Source organism: Sapajus apella, unplaced genomic scaffold (assembly GCF_009761245.1).
Source record: "Sapajus apella isolate SASKATOON/1434 unplaced genomic scaffold, GSC_monkey_1.0 scaffold41, whole genome shotgun sequence".
Taxonomy (NCBI): domain Eukaryota; kingdom Metazoa; phylum Chordata; class Mammalia; order Primates; family Cebidae; genus Sapajus; species Sapajus apella.
In genome coordinates, this window is record NW_022436981.1 from 3447334 (window position 1) to 3463284 (window position 15951).

The 15951-nt window shown below is 38.9% G+C and overlaps 1 protein-coding gene across 5 annotated transcripts in view; it reads left to right on the top strand.

Moving 5' to 3' along the window:
* The window catches only part of RUNX2 (RUNX family transcription factor 2), a 221621-nt gene that overhangs the window by 67692 nt on the left and 137978 nt on the right, over positions 1-15951 (top strand). The window lies entirely within an intron of this gene.

Sequence of the window (15951 nt, forward strand, 5' to 3'; positions counted from 1 at the left end):
ACCTATAAATAGGTGTCATGTGGTACTGATAAGAGTGTATATTTTGTGTATTTAAAGTGAAGAGTTCTATGAATGTTAATTAAGTTTACTTGTTCTGGATCTGAGTTCAAATCCTGGTTATGGTTGTTAATTTTCTGTCTCATTGATCTGTCTAATATTGATGTTGAAGTCTCCCACTATTATTGTGTGGGAGTCTAAGTCTCTTTATAAGTCTTATGTATCTGGGTATTCCTGTATTGGGTGCGTATGTGTTTAGGATCTTTAGCTCTTCTTGTTGCATTGATCTTTTTATCATTATGTAATATCCTTCTTTGCTTCTTTTGATCTTTGTTGTTTTAAAGCCTATTTTATCAGAGGCAAAAATTGCAACTCCTGCTTTTTATTTATTTATTTATTTTTGCTCTCCATTTGGTTGGTAAATCTTTCTCCATCCCTTTGTTTTGAGTCTTTGTGTATCCTTGCATGGAAGATGGGTCTGGATGTAGCATACCAATGGGTCTTGGCTTTTTTTTTTTGCCTGTCTGTGTCTTTGGATTGGGGGATTTAGTTGATTTAAATTTATAATTAATAATAATATATGTGAGTTAATACTGCCATTTAATGCTAGCGGGCTGTTTTGCCCATTGGTTGATGTAAATTCTTGATTATGTTGATGCTCTTTACTTTTTAGTATTTTTTAGAAAGGCTGATACTGGTTGTTCCTTTCTATGTGTAGTGGTTCTTTCAGAAGCTCTTGTTAAGCAGGCCTGGTGGTGATGAAATCTCTGAGTGCTTGCTTGTTCACAAAAGATTTTATTTTTCCTTCACTTATGAAGCTTAGTTTGGCTGGATGTAAATTTCTAGGTTGAAAGTTCTTTTCTTTAAGGATGTTGAATATTGGCCCCCACTCTATTCTGGCTTGTAGGGTTTCTGCTGAGAAATCTGCTGTGAGTCTGATAGGCTTCCCTTTATGGGTAACCTGACCTTCTCTCTGGCTGACCTCAGTATTTTCTCCTTCATTTCAGCCCTGGTGAATCTGGCGATTATGTGCCTTGAGGTTGGTCTTCTTGAGGAATACCTTTGTGGTGTTCTCTGTATTACCTGGAGTTGAATATTGTCCTGTCTTGCTAGTTTGGGAAAGTTTTCCTGAATAATATCCTGAAGCGTATTTTCCAGCTTGGATTGATTCTCTTCGTCACATTCAGGTACACCTATCAAGCGTAGATTAGGTCTTTTCACATAGTCCCATATTTCTTGGAGACTTTGCTCGTTCCTTTTTATCCTTTTTTCTCTAATCTTGTTTTCTCGTTTTATTGCATTAACTTGGTCTTCGACTTCTGATATCTTTTCTTCTGCTTGATCAATTCGGCTGTTAAAACTTGTGCATATGGCCGGGTGTGGTGGCTCACGCCTGTAATCCCAGCACTTTGGGAGGCCGAGGCGGGTGGATCACGAGTTCAAGAGATCGAGACCATCCTGGTCAACATGGTGAAACCCCGTCTCTACTAAAAATAAAAAAAATTAGCTGGGCATGGTGGCGCGTGCCTGTAATCCCAGCTACTCAGGAGGCTGAGGCAGGAGAATTGCCTGAACCCGGGAGGCGGAGGTTGCGGTGAGCCGAGATGGTGCCATTGCACTCCAGCCTCGGTAACAAGAGTGAAACTCCGTCTCAAAAAAAAAAAAAAAAAAAAAAAACTTGTGCATACTTCACGAAGTTCTTGTGTTGTGTTTTTCAGCTCCATTAATTCACTTACATTCCTCTCTAAATTGTGTATTCTTGTTAACATTTCATCAAACCTTTTTTCAAAATTCTTAGTTTCTTTGCATTGGGTTAGAACAAGTTCTTTTAATTCACAGAAGTTTCTTATCATCCACCTTTTGAAGCCTGCTTCTGTTAATGGAACACACTCGTTCTCCATCAGGCCTTGTTCTGTTGCTGATGAGGAACTGTGATCCCCTGTAGAGGGAGAGGCGTTCTGATTTTGGGTATTTTCAGCCTTTTTAGGCTGGTTTCTTCCCTTCTTTATAGATTTATCCATCTGTGGTCTTTATAATTACTGTCTTTATAATTGGGTTTCTGAGTGGACGTCCAACTTGTTGATTCCCAGCGCTAAAATCTGAGCAACCCACTGCAACGGCCAAAACAGCGGCGTTAAGATTGATGGTGCTTTTCTGACTTTGCACCAAGAACTGCCGCACCAGGCAGCGGCAAAACCGCCTCTCCGGCCAAAAGAGTCGTGCTGGCAACCCGTGGGGCTTCTCTGCTGGGAATCTCCTGGTGCGTGAGCAACAAAAATTCGTCTGAAAGTGTGGCGTCCTCTGGTTCCCTGCACTTTCACTGGGAGCTACAATCCCGAGCTGCTAGTGATCAGCCATCTTGGATATCTCTCTATGAAAAGATTTCTTAATTGGGTAATTTCTTTAAAATAAAGACAGAGTTTAAACCTGAAGAGATATCACCTAGCGACAAGCAATTATAAAGCTTTAGTATAGAAAACTCTCCTAATAGATACCATAATATGCATCTATCAAAATAAGCATTTTATAAATGGGAATAGATTCCATACTAATCCTCAGATATTACATAAAATCTGAGAATTTCAATCATATAATAATATTTTAGGATAAAAAAATCATTGGAGTATAATTACATATCATATTTACATATCATTAAATTGTTGTATAATTCAATGGCTTTAGTACATTTACTAAGTTGTGTAACCATCACCATAATCCAATTTTAGAATGTTTGCATCACCCCAAAAGGATTGTTAATACCCATTTCATTTCTCCTCCTGTGCTAGCCCTAGACAACTACTAATTTACTTTCTAGACTGCAGTGCCATCATTGTAGCTCACTGCAGCCTTGAATTCCTGGACTCGAACTATCCTCCTGCCTCGACCTCCTGAGTAGCTGAGACTACAAGCATGTGCTACCATGCCCAGCTAATTTTTAAATTTATTGTAGAGACAGGGTCTCACTATATTGCTCAGCCTGCTCTCGAATACCTGGGCTCAAGCGATCCTCCTGTCTTGATCTCCCAAAGTGCTGGGATTACAAGTGTAAATCACCGTACCCATCCCACTAATCTTTCTGACTTTGGACATCTCATATAAATAGAATTATATAATATGTGGCCGTTTGTGTCTGGCTTCTTTCACTTACCATAGTGTTTTCCACTTTCATCCATTTTGTAACATGTATCAGTATTACATTCCTTTATATCACTGAATGGCAATATCCATTGAACAGATACAGTATATTTTATTTATCCATTCACCAGTTGATGGGCATTTGAATCATTTCCACTTTTCAACTCTTATGAATAATTCTGCTATAAAAAATGCTTATACAGGCTGGGTGCTGTGGCTCACACCTATAATCCCAGCACTTTGGGAACCCAAGGTGGGTGGATCATGAGGTCAGGAGTTCAAGACCAGCCTGAGAAACATGGTGAAACCCTGTCTCTACTAAAAATACAAAAAATTAGCTGGGCATGGTGGCACACGCCTGTAATCCCAGGTACTCAGGAGGCTGAGGCAGGAGAATCACTTGAACTGGGGAGGCAGAGGTTGCAGTGAGCCGAGATAGTGCCATTGCACTCCAGCCTGGGCAACAGAGTGAGACTCCATCTTAAAAATAAATTGCTTACACATATTTTGTCCAAGCTTTTGTGTAGATATATGCAGAGTATATATGTTTTCATTTCTCTTGGATATAAACCTAAGAGTAGAATTTCTGGGTCAAAAGGTTACATTTATATTTAAAACTTTTTTAAAAAAAGATCCAACTGTTTTCCAAAGTAGCAGTTTAAAAATAGTACCATTCACCATTCACACCAATAATATTTGAGAGTTGCTGTGTCATCACATCCTTGCTAACATTTGTTATTGTCAGTCTGATTATAACCATTTCAGTGAGTGTGAAACGGTATCTCATAATGTTTTAATTTGTATTCCCCTAATGACTAATGATGCGTTATTCATGATACTTATTAGTATTTCAAAAATGGCATATTAGCCATTTTTATACCTTCTTTGGTGAAATGTCTATTCAAATCTTTTGCTAGTCACATAATATTTTAAGGTACCAAAATTAAAGAATTGCTGATAAATTATTTAGATTGAACTTGATCTTTTATGCAAGAATCATGCATATATACTTAATATAGTTGGTACAGTTAATCATCTTTGAACTTATAACATTAAATAAAAACAACTCTATAGAATATGAATATTGATCTACTGAGGTCTTCGAGGCAGGGAGGATTGTATCTCGTTTTAGTGTTCCCTACATGTAACATTGAACCTAGCATTGTGCCTAGAACATTTTGAGTGTTCAGTGGATGGTTTACACTCAGATTTGAAAATCCAGTCTGTGTGAAGTTATTTTCTCCTTAGAACTTTGCCAGGTTTTGCTGGGCTGCCTCTTTGGCTCTGAGACACATGGAGATAGACCTTAGCAGCTAAGGGTGTAAGCTATAGATTCAGATTGCCTTGGCTTCACTGCTTCCAATGTGCACTTGCGAAAGTTATTTAGCCTGTGTATTAGGCCCCAGGTTCCTCACCTATTAACTCTACTTGCTGCCTAGAGTTATGGTGGGAGGTAGATGAGACGATCCATGCAGAGCTTTTAGCACAGCGCCTGATCACAACAAGTGCTCAATAATCATGAGCTATTATCCCTGCAGCTGTTAAGAGTCTGAACAGTGAGACTTTAGCTTTAAGTCTGATTAATGAAGAGTCAGTTTAGCTGCATTTTCTCCCCTCAATTTTCCCTTAAAATATTTTTGTATGTATATACTTTCATTTGAAACCAAGATACATAACAACATTACAAATGTTCAAAAGATATGTGAAGAGTTTAAAGAAATTGCCAAACACATGCAATATGGCACTATTTATTACTAATCCTTAAATTTTAGTAGGTATTACTGGACCACATTCTAGCATCATTCATTCCCTGACTTATGTAGAACATTTTTTTCTGACTCACCATAAATCTTTATCTTGAAGTCAATCTGTCCCTCAAAAGAGCTCCTCTAACCTTCACACTAGTTTGTCATCTAGAGTTCCAACTTAGGGCCTTCCTCCTTGTAACATTAATAGGTATCTTTTATTAAGTGCCACGTGGCATGTGCTCTAATACAACTCATCTCTAATTGTTACAACAATCTAGGAGAGTAGGTATTATTGATCCCATTTTAGACATGAGGACTTTGAGACACAATGTGGATATGTGATTTTCCCAAGTCACATACTTGGTAAATGAAGAGCCTATATTTACTGTAATATCTTTGTGACTCTTGTGGGCTATGCCCTCTTGCAAAAAAGGTGTTTGAAGTTTTTGTTTATAAAAGCAAGATGTAAATAAATTTCTAATTAGGGATAAAAAGTCATTGAGCTACCTGTGACAGTGAGTTTGAGTTGCTGGGACTGAATTTGGGATTATGTGGACAGAAATGATGTTGACAAGTTAGTGATATTATTCACATAAGTTTCTCTCCTCTTCTCTCCCCTTTTTCTACTCCCCCCTGGCCCCAGGTTGTTTCCTCCTTTCTTCATCTGTATTTGTACTAGTGAATAGTGTCAAGGTAGGAGCAGAAACTGAGCAAGATCAGCATTGGAGGCAGAGAGAATTGCCCACCTCCCCAGGCGGCTTCCTTTTCTCTTCCCCTTTTCCCTTTTTCGTCTTCTTGTTTCTCTTCTTTCTCATTTCTATCTCTCCCTGTTTCTTTCTTTCTCTCTCCAAAGAAAGAAAGGAAAAAGAGAGGGAGATAGGGAGGGAAGTGGGGAAAAAGAGAAAGGAAGGGAGGAAGGGAGGGAGGGAGGGAGGGAGGGAGGAAGGAAGGAAGGAAGGAAGGAAGGAAGGAAGGAAGGAAGGAAGGAAAGAAGGAAGGAGAGACAGAGGCAGGAAGGGAAATTAGAGAGTTGTGAGGAAGGTGGAGAAAAGAGAGGGGAACCATTGGGAGTGGCTGGGTCTTGTATGACAAGTTCGGGTTTTCTTTCCTGTCTAACTTGTTCTTTCTATTGCCTCTTGTGATAGAACACTTCTAGTTTCAGTAAATGGTAACTGAGAAAAGAAGTGGTAATTTACTTGTCAACTGGTATTTGCCTGTTCCTAAAATATTCCAGATAAATGGGCTTAAATCTCTTTTTGCACCTTGTGCAAAATCTGATGCCTTCCCTAAGCCTTCTCTAAATTCCTGAAAGTTTATAGTCTTGTAATCACCTCTAGTTCTAACTTCCTGACTCCACTAAATTTGGGTTCTCCCCATTGTCTCATATATTCTTTTATTTCAATCTCTCTACAACTATTTACACTTGGAACCCAGCCATTTCCCTAGATTTCTGTTATTAAAAGACACCATATTCACAAAGACTGTCTGTGTGGTGAGCTTTGCCAAAGGTAAAGAGAAATGAAGAGTTACAGTGTAGCAAAACAACTTAAAATTGAATATAATACATTCCTATTTTTAAAATGCCTTCAGCTGTATTAGTGTTTGCATTTTACCATGAAATTCATTATTTTAGAAAGATGAATTGCTGAATAGGTACAGAGGTGGATAGATGTACACATGAATGATAAAGCAAGCATAATAAAATATTAATGTAGAATCTAGATGGTGAGTATATGGGTTTTTGCTATTAAAAACAACTTTCAGCTCTGCTATTTATTGGAAATTTTTCATAATAAGATATTGAGAAAAACAAAAAACAAAACCAAAAAATCCCTTCAGCCTCTCTGTCAAGTTGTTCAGCCATCCATCCTACCTTCTCTCTTAAATTCTGGATTATCTTCCAGAGGGTGAACCCTGGCAGAATGTCTGTTAATTTCTAATGGAACACATTTTATCATTCTTTTTCATCTTCTACTAACCACAACCTCTTTGCCTTCTCACCCAAGTTCCTTATGATCTCCTCCTATACACAAAGACTTCCTTAAGAATTCTTTAAGAGCCAGAACCATCTTACACATATTTACATACTCTTTAATCCATTTAACCATGCCTCTTTCATAAGAGATACTAAATATACATGTGAGGCTATGTTGTACAGTGGATGGAATTAAGGAGGAGATATGAAGCCAAAGGAAGTTGGTTTGAGTTCTGGCTCTGTCACTACCTGTGACCTTGAACTAGCTGTAGAACTTCTTTGAGTCCATTTCCAAGTCTTGTAATCCAAAAAAGAGGTATGATTTTTAAACAATGCCTACCTCACAGGATTGCCATGAGAATTAAATTGGATAATGTAGGCTTTTAAAACTACAACCACTAATTGAATGATTGGGTAACAAACGGAGGGCAAAGATTGTTTATATGACTGGACTATGTGACTGACTGTTGGGGCCCCTGCTTTTCTGGCTGATGAACAACAGGCATGCAAATCCCAGCACATCTTCTAATGTAGATGTTCACCCTCTTCCAATGGGCTCCCTTCTCCTACCCCATGAGCAGCCCTAGTGGCAGTCCAGATGGTTCTAGGACTGCTACTTTCTGCAGTGTCCATTTGGCACACAAAAAACTCATGTATCCTTGTCAACCACACAGTGGTAATGTCGAGATCCAACCTCTCTTTGTCTTCGGCTTTGGGTCTTAGTGTCTTGGGTTCTAGCGTTACTTCTAGGAATAAGAAATGTCCCATTCGACCTCCTGTTATACTGTGAGTAATGGATTAGATAATTCAAGGAAAGTGTTGGTTAATTATGCTCTTAGAGTACTTAATGGTATTTCGCTGTGAATATTCATCTACCTCTCCACAAATTTTATTTGCCCATGTATGATTTTGTTTGCCACTTCACTTTCTTAAAAATAATTTAAACATCTCTTTTAACTTATCGGCTTCTTTAGCTGGTGTTAATATAAATGGGAATTTAAACAATTATTCCCTTAGCAACTGGCAAATTTTGCAAATTGTCTCATGCCATTTGTAGTTACAAAAACCATATACCACAAGTTGTATTATGAAAAAACAGTTAATACCAGGATGTCTTCCAAAGCAAGCCATTTGAAACTAACATTAAAACAGAAGAGTACAAATGATTTTAAAGAGCCCTGGAATGTTTTCACACAAGTTGTTTAAATACATATTCATTTTATACATTTCTCAACAAATATTTTAGGAATTTTTATAGAGCTTCATATAAAATACCAAAAGATAATAATCAGCTATATAAAGCATTAATAAAGTCTTGGCTATGATAATCAACACTTAAATATCAGTTCGGCGTGGTGACTCACACCAGTAATCCCAGCACTTTAGGAGGCTGAGGCAGGAGGATTGCTTGAGGCTGGGAGTTCAAGACCAGCCTGAGCAACGTGGAGAGCCTCTGCCTCTACCAAAAATGAAGCAAAAAAAAAAAATTAGTCAGGCATGGTGGCATGCTCCTGTAGTCCCAGCAACTTGGGAGGCTGAGGCAGGAGGATTGTTTGAGCCTGAGAGGTCAGGGCTAAGTGAGCCACTGATCATGCCACTGCATTCCAGCCTGGGCTGCAGAAGCAAGACTCTGTCTCAACAGCCCCCCCATTCCCCTACCCTGCAAACAAACAAACACACTGAAATATCTGTTTAATAGTTCTTTTTTTGGAAAAGCACAAAAGTAGCTTTAAAAAAATACCTTTACCACATATATAGCAAAACATTTTGGCAGATTTATGCAGTTTAAAAAAGTAATCCATACTCAATGGACATTTTTCTTTGTAAGGTCATAAACACAAGGATATGATTACAACAACTTTATAATAAAGATCCAAGTTCATTACATTAAGTTTGTTATTGACAAAAAAATAGGATTTAAGGATTTCTTTGGTTTATCTTTAGCAGTTGGCAATGGGGTTAAGATCTCTTCTTCCATACTTAATCATTTGGTTTTCCTTTTTTGTGTATGTGATGGAGTTTCGCTCTTGTTGCCCAGGCTGGAGTGCAATGGCGTGATCTTGGCTCACCACAACCTCCGCCTCCCAGGTTGAAGTGATTCTCCTGCCTCAGCCTCCCAAGTAGCTGGGATTGTAGGCATGCACCACCATGCCTGGCTAATTTTGTATTTTTAGAGACGCGGTTTCTCTATATTGTTCGGGCTGGTCTCGAACTCCCAACCTCAGGTGATCCTCCCACCTTGGCCTCTCAAAGTGCTGGGATTACAGATGTGAGCCACCGCTCCCAGCCTGATTTTCCTTTTAATTAATTTAGATGTGTTTAATCTAGCTGACCAGTGTTGGAGATGTAGTCCATTCAAGGAACTAGAGCACCTCTGCCACTTTTGATCACATCTTCATTTACTTGTATTCTAACTAGTCTTTACTGAATGTCCACTGTGTGTGAATCATTGTTCAAGGTCCCAGGGGTTCAGTAGTAAACAAAACAGACAAGCTCTCGTGGAGCTGACATTCTAATATATGTGTGACTTGGGGGAAGAGGGAAGACAGAATATAAACAAATAAACAGGTAAATATATATCAAACGGTGAACTATCAGAGAAATGGAGGAAAACAAAGCAAAGGAAGGAGAATAGGGAGCCAGTTTGGGCAGGGTGGTGTGGGGAGAAACGATCACTATCTTACATACCTGATCTGGGGAAACTCACTGAGATGACTTTTAAAAAGGTGTGGGAGTAAACCATGCAGATGCTGTGGAGAAAAATATACTAGGCATAAAAATCTGCACATGCAAAGGACCCACCTTCTTGAAACTCTCTCCTGGTCTAGGATGTCTCCATTCCCCATGGCCCTGCCTCTTCACTACTTCTTCCTCTGTGTCCTTCAATGGTGCTTCTCCTTCTTCTCTCCATTTATTAAAATAGACAGTGTGGAAACAGCTTTCTGCACCTTTCCCTTTAGCAGCCCACTCATTTCTTTTGGTAGTGTTATTGTTGACTGACATGTATTAATCAATTCTTTAGAATATCTATGCAATTGAACAGAATTTAGAATTCTCAAGGTGCCTGTCAACAGCGCATTAGCCATCAACAGACAGACCTGGTTATTACTAGGAAATAGACCAGAGGCCAAACCTCACAGTTTACAAAAAAAAAAGTTAGATTTTATTTTTGCCAGAGGAAGAGTCTCAACATTCCTGAACCAGAACACCCCATTTTGAAAGATTAGATTTCAATGCTCCCTTCATGAATGTATTTCTAGAAAGGCAGTGATATATCCATAAGGTCTGGTAGGCTAATGAGTTATAACTATAAGAACTGGCAATCTTGGAAAACATTTCAAAAGGTCATCTGATTGGCCCTCTTGCCTCTTGGCAGGTCAATGTTGAAACTTACCTAGGTTCCTGGAAAATTTTTCATAGAGAGGAGTTCCACAGTTTCTCTTCATAGTCTGCTTTGGTAAAAGCATTAGGTCATGTTAATAACCATTTTTGTTCATGTTCTCACCAGTATTTAGAATGTTTTCGTTTTCATCCATGCAGATTCTGCGATGATTTAATAACTTATTAATTCTCCATAAAATCTTATTTGCCCATAGAGGACACTGCATTTTTTCCACCTGTAAGTCAATATCTATAACATTTATTTGAGAATTAAATGTGAACTATCATTCCTCTTATAAAGTTACATATATATGTATTATTTAATACTTAATGACAGACAATGTCATCTCTTCATTTAGACCATCACTACCAAAAGGGCAAGAGTTGAGTTAAACAATTTTGCGCCTTAACAGAGTGCTTCCTGTACACCATAAGAGCTGCAAGAGCTAGTTGTGCACATATCTTTTCAACCTAGTGTTTGGTGACATCATGCTTGTAGCTTAAAAATCAACTATGATGGGTCAGGCATGTTGGCTGACACCTGTAATCCCAGCACTTTGGGAGGCCAAGGCAGGAGGATCACCTGAGGTCAGGAGTTCGAGACAAGCCTGGCCAATATGGCAAAACTCCATCTCTACTAAAAATACAAAAATTAGCTGGGTGTGGTGGTGGGTGCCTGCAATGTCAGCTACTTGGGAGGCTGAGGCAAAAGAATCACTGGAACCCGGAAGGCAGATGTTGTAGTGAGCTAAGACTGCACCACTGTACTCCAGCCTGGTCAACAGGAGTGAAACTCCATCTCAAAAAAAAAAAAAAAAAAAATCAACTATGATGAGAATACTTATACCATAGAAATTGGCAAGTGCTACAGATTCACAGAATGGGTTCACATCTAACTTTACTATTTACTAGTTGTGTGACATTTAATAAGATACCACTCTGAGCCTCTCACTTTCTTCATCAGGAAAATGGGGAAATTAAATTTTCTGTTTCATACAGTTGTTGTCAGGAGAATAAGAGTTTATACATGTAAACCACTCAGAAAAATTGTTGGTACATAGTATATATTCAACAACAGAGAGCTTAATTTTTATTGAGTAATCTCTGTACCTATTTTGCAAATTCTCAACTGCTCCGTAAACCTTTAGAGGGAGTCTACATATGATCATAATTTATGCAGCATCATTTCCCACCACTCCCCAGTACACATCCTCTGTTGTCTGAATGGCTCCTCTTCACCTACCCCTATTAGGAGGGAATTTATCTGTAGGATAGGAATCCTGTCTGGATTACTACAGTAGAAATTATCATGGGGAGGCTGGGACTAAAGTAGTAAGTGCTGTGTTCTGGCATCCTGACTTCTCAGGTAAACATTGGGCCCATTTTCCATAGAATCGACAGAAGAGTAAGACTATTAGCATTATGTTTAACATTCTTTTTATTGTTGGTGGAGACAGAGTTTCACTCTGTCACCCAGGCTGGGTTGCAATGTTGCAGTCTTGGCTCACTGCAATCTCTGCCTCCTGAGTTCAAGCGATTCTTGTGTCTCAGCCTCTCGAGTGCTGGTACTACAGGCACACCTGGCTAATTTTTGTATTTTTTGGTAGAGATGGGGTTTCACCATGTTGGCCAAGTTGGTCTCAAACTCTTGGCTTCAAGTGATCCACCCACCTCGGCCTTTTAAAGTACTGGGATTAACATTACATCTAGATTTATTGCATGTTAAATAGGCTTTCCAGGGCCAGGTAAGAATTTGAGCAGTATTTATATTATTTTATGGGAAAGTGTGTATTTGTTCCCAATCCCCCAAAATACTGGAAATAATGGCATGAATTTTCCCAACCAATCTCTAGCCCAATCCAGTACTAGGAAATGCATGTTCTTTAAGTTATAGACTTTGATATTCAGAACCATAGAGCTTTAAAAATTTGCTTTATTAAATACTGAGTAGTATCAAAATCTTCCCACCTCAGCCTCCCAAGTACCCCAAGACCACAGGCATTTACCTCCACATCTGGCTCATTTTTTGTATTTTGTGGGTTTCACCATGTTGCCCAGGCTAGCCTCTAACTGAGCTCAGGTGATCCACCTGACTTCTCAGGTAAAGATTAGGCATGCTCCCAAACTGCTAGGATGCAGGCATGAGCCACTATGACCAGCCTCAGATATATGTAATGCAGGGTAAATGTCATATTGATTTGAGACATCTCCATCCATTAATAAAAACAAGATACTCCTCAGTCAGAAATTTTACATTGTTTATTTTTATCCCACTCTTCTACTTCCTCCACAAAATAGTTTTTATTGTTGTTTTTGAGATAGGGTCTCCCTCTGTCTACCAGGCTAGAGTACAGTAGTGTGGTCATACCTCACTGAGGCCTCTCATGTCCTGGGCTTAATAAATTCTCCCATCTCAGCCTCCCCAGTAACTGGTACTACAGGCACATGACACCAAGCCCCACTAATTTTTGTTGATTTTTTGTAGAGATGGGGGGAGGTCTCACTATATTGCCCAGGCTGATCTGGAACTCCTGGACTCAAGCGAGTCTCCTTCCTTCGCCTCCCCAAATGCTGGGATTGTAGGCATGAACCATTGTGCCCAGCCCAAAATAATATTGTAATGATGTATTTTTTAATGTTTTAGAGTCTCAATTAGTCATGCTTAACTATTTTTTCAGCAGAAAATTAAGTGCATAAATTGAAATTGCAAGTAAGTAGTTAAGCTTCCTAGGTCCATGAATTTATAGCTGTTAAAATACTTCTTCTGGTTGGAGTTATTATAATATTATTACCATGGTATATAATTGCTGAAAGAAGATAACTACATTATACTTTTTAATAAACAATCATTAAACATGAAAGTTAACCTTTTTTTGGAAACACATCTCTTTTTTTTAGTCTTGCTCTGTCTCCAGGCTGGAGTGCAGTGGCATCATTTCGGCTCACTGCAACCTCTGCCTCCCAGGTACAAGCCATTCTCCTGCCTCAGCCTCCTGAGTAGCTGGGACTATAGGAATGCACCACCATGCCTGGCTAATTTTTTGTTTTTTAGTAGAAACGGGGTTTCACCATGTTGGCCAGGATGGTATCGATCTCCTGACCTTGTGATCTGCCCGCCTCAGCCTCCCAAAGTGCTGGGATTACAGGCATGAGCCACTGTGCCCAGCCTGGAAACACATCTCTTAAGGAGTTGAATGAAGTGGTGCTTTTAGTGCCTTGATTAATGGAGGCTCTGTATGGAGGCCAGGAGATATTTTATGCCCAAGAGCATATGTATAATAGTAAGGAAAGGTGGCCTACTTTTGCAAAGTAGGAAAAGGGAAATATGAAGGGAGAAAATGGGAACCATGGGCAAGTTCTTAGGCATATCATTTTTAGGAAGGAGTATATATGACTTTGAGGATTTGGGAATCAATTCTTTTAAAACTGTTTGTGTCTGTGGAAAGTTTTCAGGTTGTGCAGGAGTACATGTCCATCTTGTGGAAAACTAGCATGATGCAATGCAGCCTCTAAGAACACTAAAGCAAGCTATCCTAAAAGCCACTGAATCAAATGTCTTTCAGACTTAAATGAGATGCCTGTGTCATGTGACTTAGTAAATTAATTGAAAACATAGAGAGATAAGCAAGGGGAGAGGGATGGAGTAGGCTAACCTACACGTAGGATAGTGTCAAGCAAAATGGAAGGATTATAGTACCCGAGTTCATATACCTTGTCTCTTTGTCGGGTGCATCAACCATCCTCTAATGGTGTGGTTACAAGCCAGAGTCAAGGTTTCAGCAACAGGACTTGGCAGAAGGATGGTGCCTCAAGTGAACACACTTGCTTTAGTTTAGACCTGGACACAGCTGTAGCTTGCCAATTACACTGATGAACAGCTATGGAGTTTATTGGGCAGAGGATACATGGGCTAGAATGGGTTTTGTAATTGAGGAGTCAATTTAAGACCTTATGAATATTGAGTGCCTGATACATACTTACTATATGAATATTTAGTACTCTTGGTCTTTCTATCCCTCCCAATTGAAATTAATGATACATATGCTCAACTTCCTTTATGTCTAACACATCTCACAAATGACTAGCTTTTATATTTAGTTTTATTTATTTCCCTTATTTTCCATAGCAGATTGAATATTCTTAAATAAAACAGCAACTATTCATTGCACCTGGCTGGAACAGCACCACCAAGATTGGAATGAAGACTTGGTCTCTTCCTTTTGAACTCCCTTCCAGGAACAGACAAACATGACCACATGTAAACTATATTTCTTCTCTGCACATCCTCAAAGAGTAGGTAGACTGAAAATTGGGACGTGCACTGGGAAGCCTTTTTAACTCACTATAAAACCTTCTATTCAGGACAAGTGCAAGACATTGATCTCCTGAGCCCTTAGGATACCCGTATGGGCTAAGGTGGCTGGAGCTCTACTCTTTTGCCTTCAAACAAAGCTTCTCATTTCTTTATTCCAGTATGACATGCAACATATTATCATTTTCTATGTATATCTAGGGTAGATACTTAGGTACAGAATTGCTAATTCATACAACATATGCAGCTTCAACCTTAATGCCAAACTGTTATTTCAACACGTTTTCCCCAATTTATAGTCCCAGGAAGATGTAAGAAAGTTCTCATTGAGCCACATCCAAATAAATATTTGATAACTTCAGAAAGAATAATAAAACTTGATAATATGAAAATGTCCTATTTTAAAAGGATAGAAAATTCAGGTCTAAAGAGAATTTAATAGGTTTATTTATTCAGTGACTCATTTTAACAAGCATTTATTGGCACTTATTTCAGTCTAGGCATTATGCTAAACACTGAGGATAAAAGATGACTAAGACTAATCCCTGTTCTCAAGGAACTTACACTCTATATGGAAGGCATATCTGTCAACTGAGTATTCAGCTGATGAGTGCAATAGTGGAGGTAAATGCAAATTTCTGTAGCACTGATGAAGGAAAGAGAAAAATGAGTCTGAGTTTGGGGCAAGAGATATTAGGAGATGCGTAGGTTGAGGCGTTTCACAAGATATGTTTGTTTTCAAATTTGGGTTTTACTTTTTAAACTCTATACTCACTGCAGTGATAACTTGGGAAGGCCAGGTCATGAAGGGGTTTGTATGTTAGGTGATATGGAACCACTTAAAGAGTATTAAGCAATGCAACAAAATAATTGAAATTGTATTCCTAAAAGAGAATGCTGATGGCAATGCAGAGGACAGACTGGGATTGAAATGGGCATACATGGAGGCAGGAACGCGTTAGAAGTCCATTGTAGTTGAGGTTCAAGATGCTAAAAGCCTGAAATCAAGGCAGTGGCAATGGAGATGGAAAGAAAATAGATAAATGATTTTCAGGAAGTAGCATTGATAGAATCAGATGATAGACTAGAAGTAGAAAATGATAGAAAAACATTAATCTACTGTGATACCTAAGTTTCTGCCTAAGAGGGTATATTCATCCACTCAATCAACAGATATATATTGATCACATGCTATATGCCAGACCTTATGCTGGCTGTGGGAGCTATCTAGGGTTACCATGTTAACATGACTCCAGGAGACACTATTCACATGGTATATACATGGAATATAGTAGGGATGGTGTGTCCAGACTTCTTCAATGATGTGGCTCCAGCTTTTCTGTGGACAGGATATAGTTCCTATGGTTAAGGAGCACACAATCCTGTGAACGGTAGTACTATTA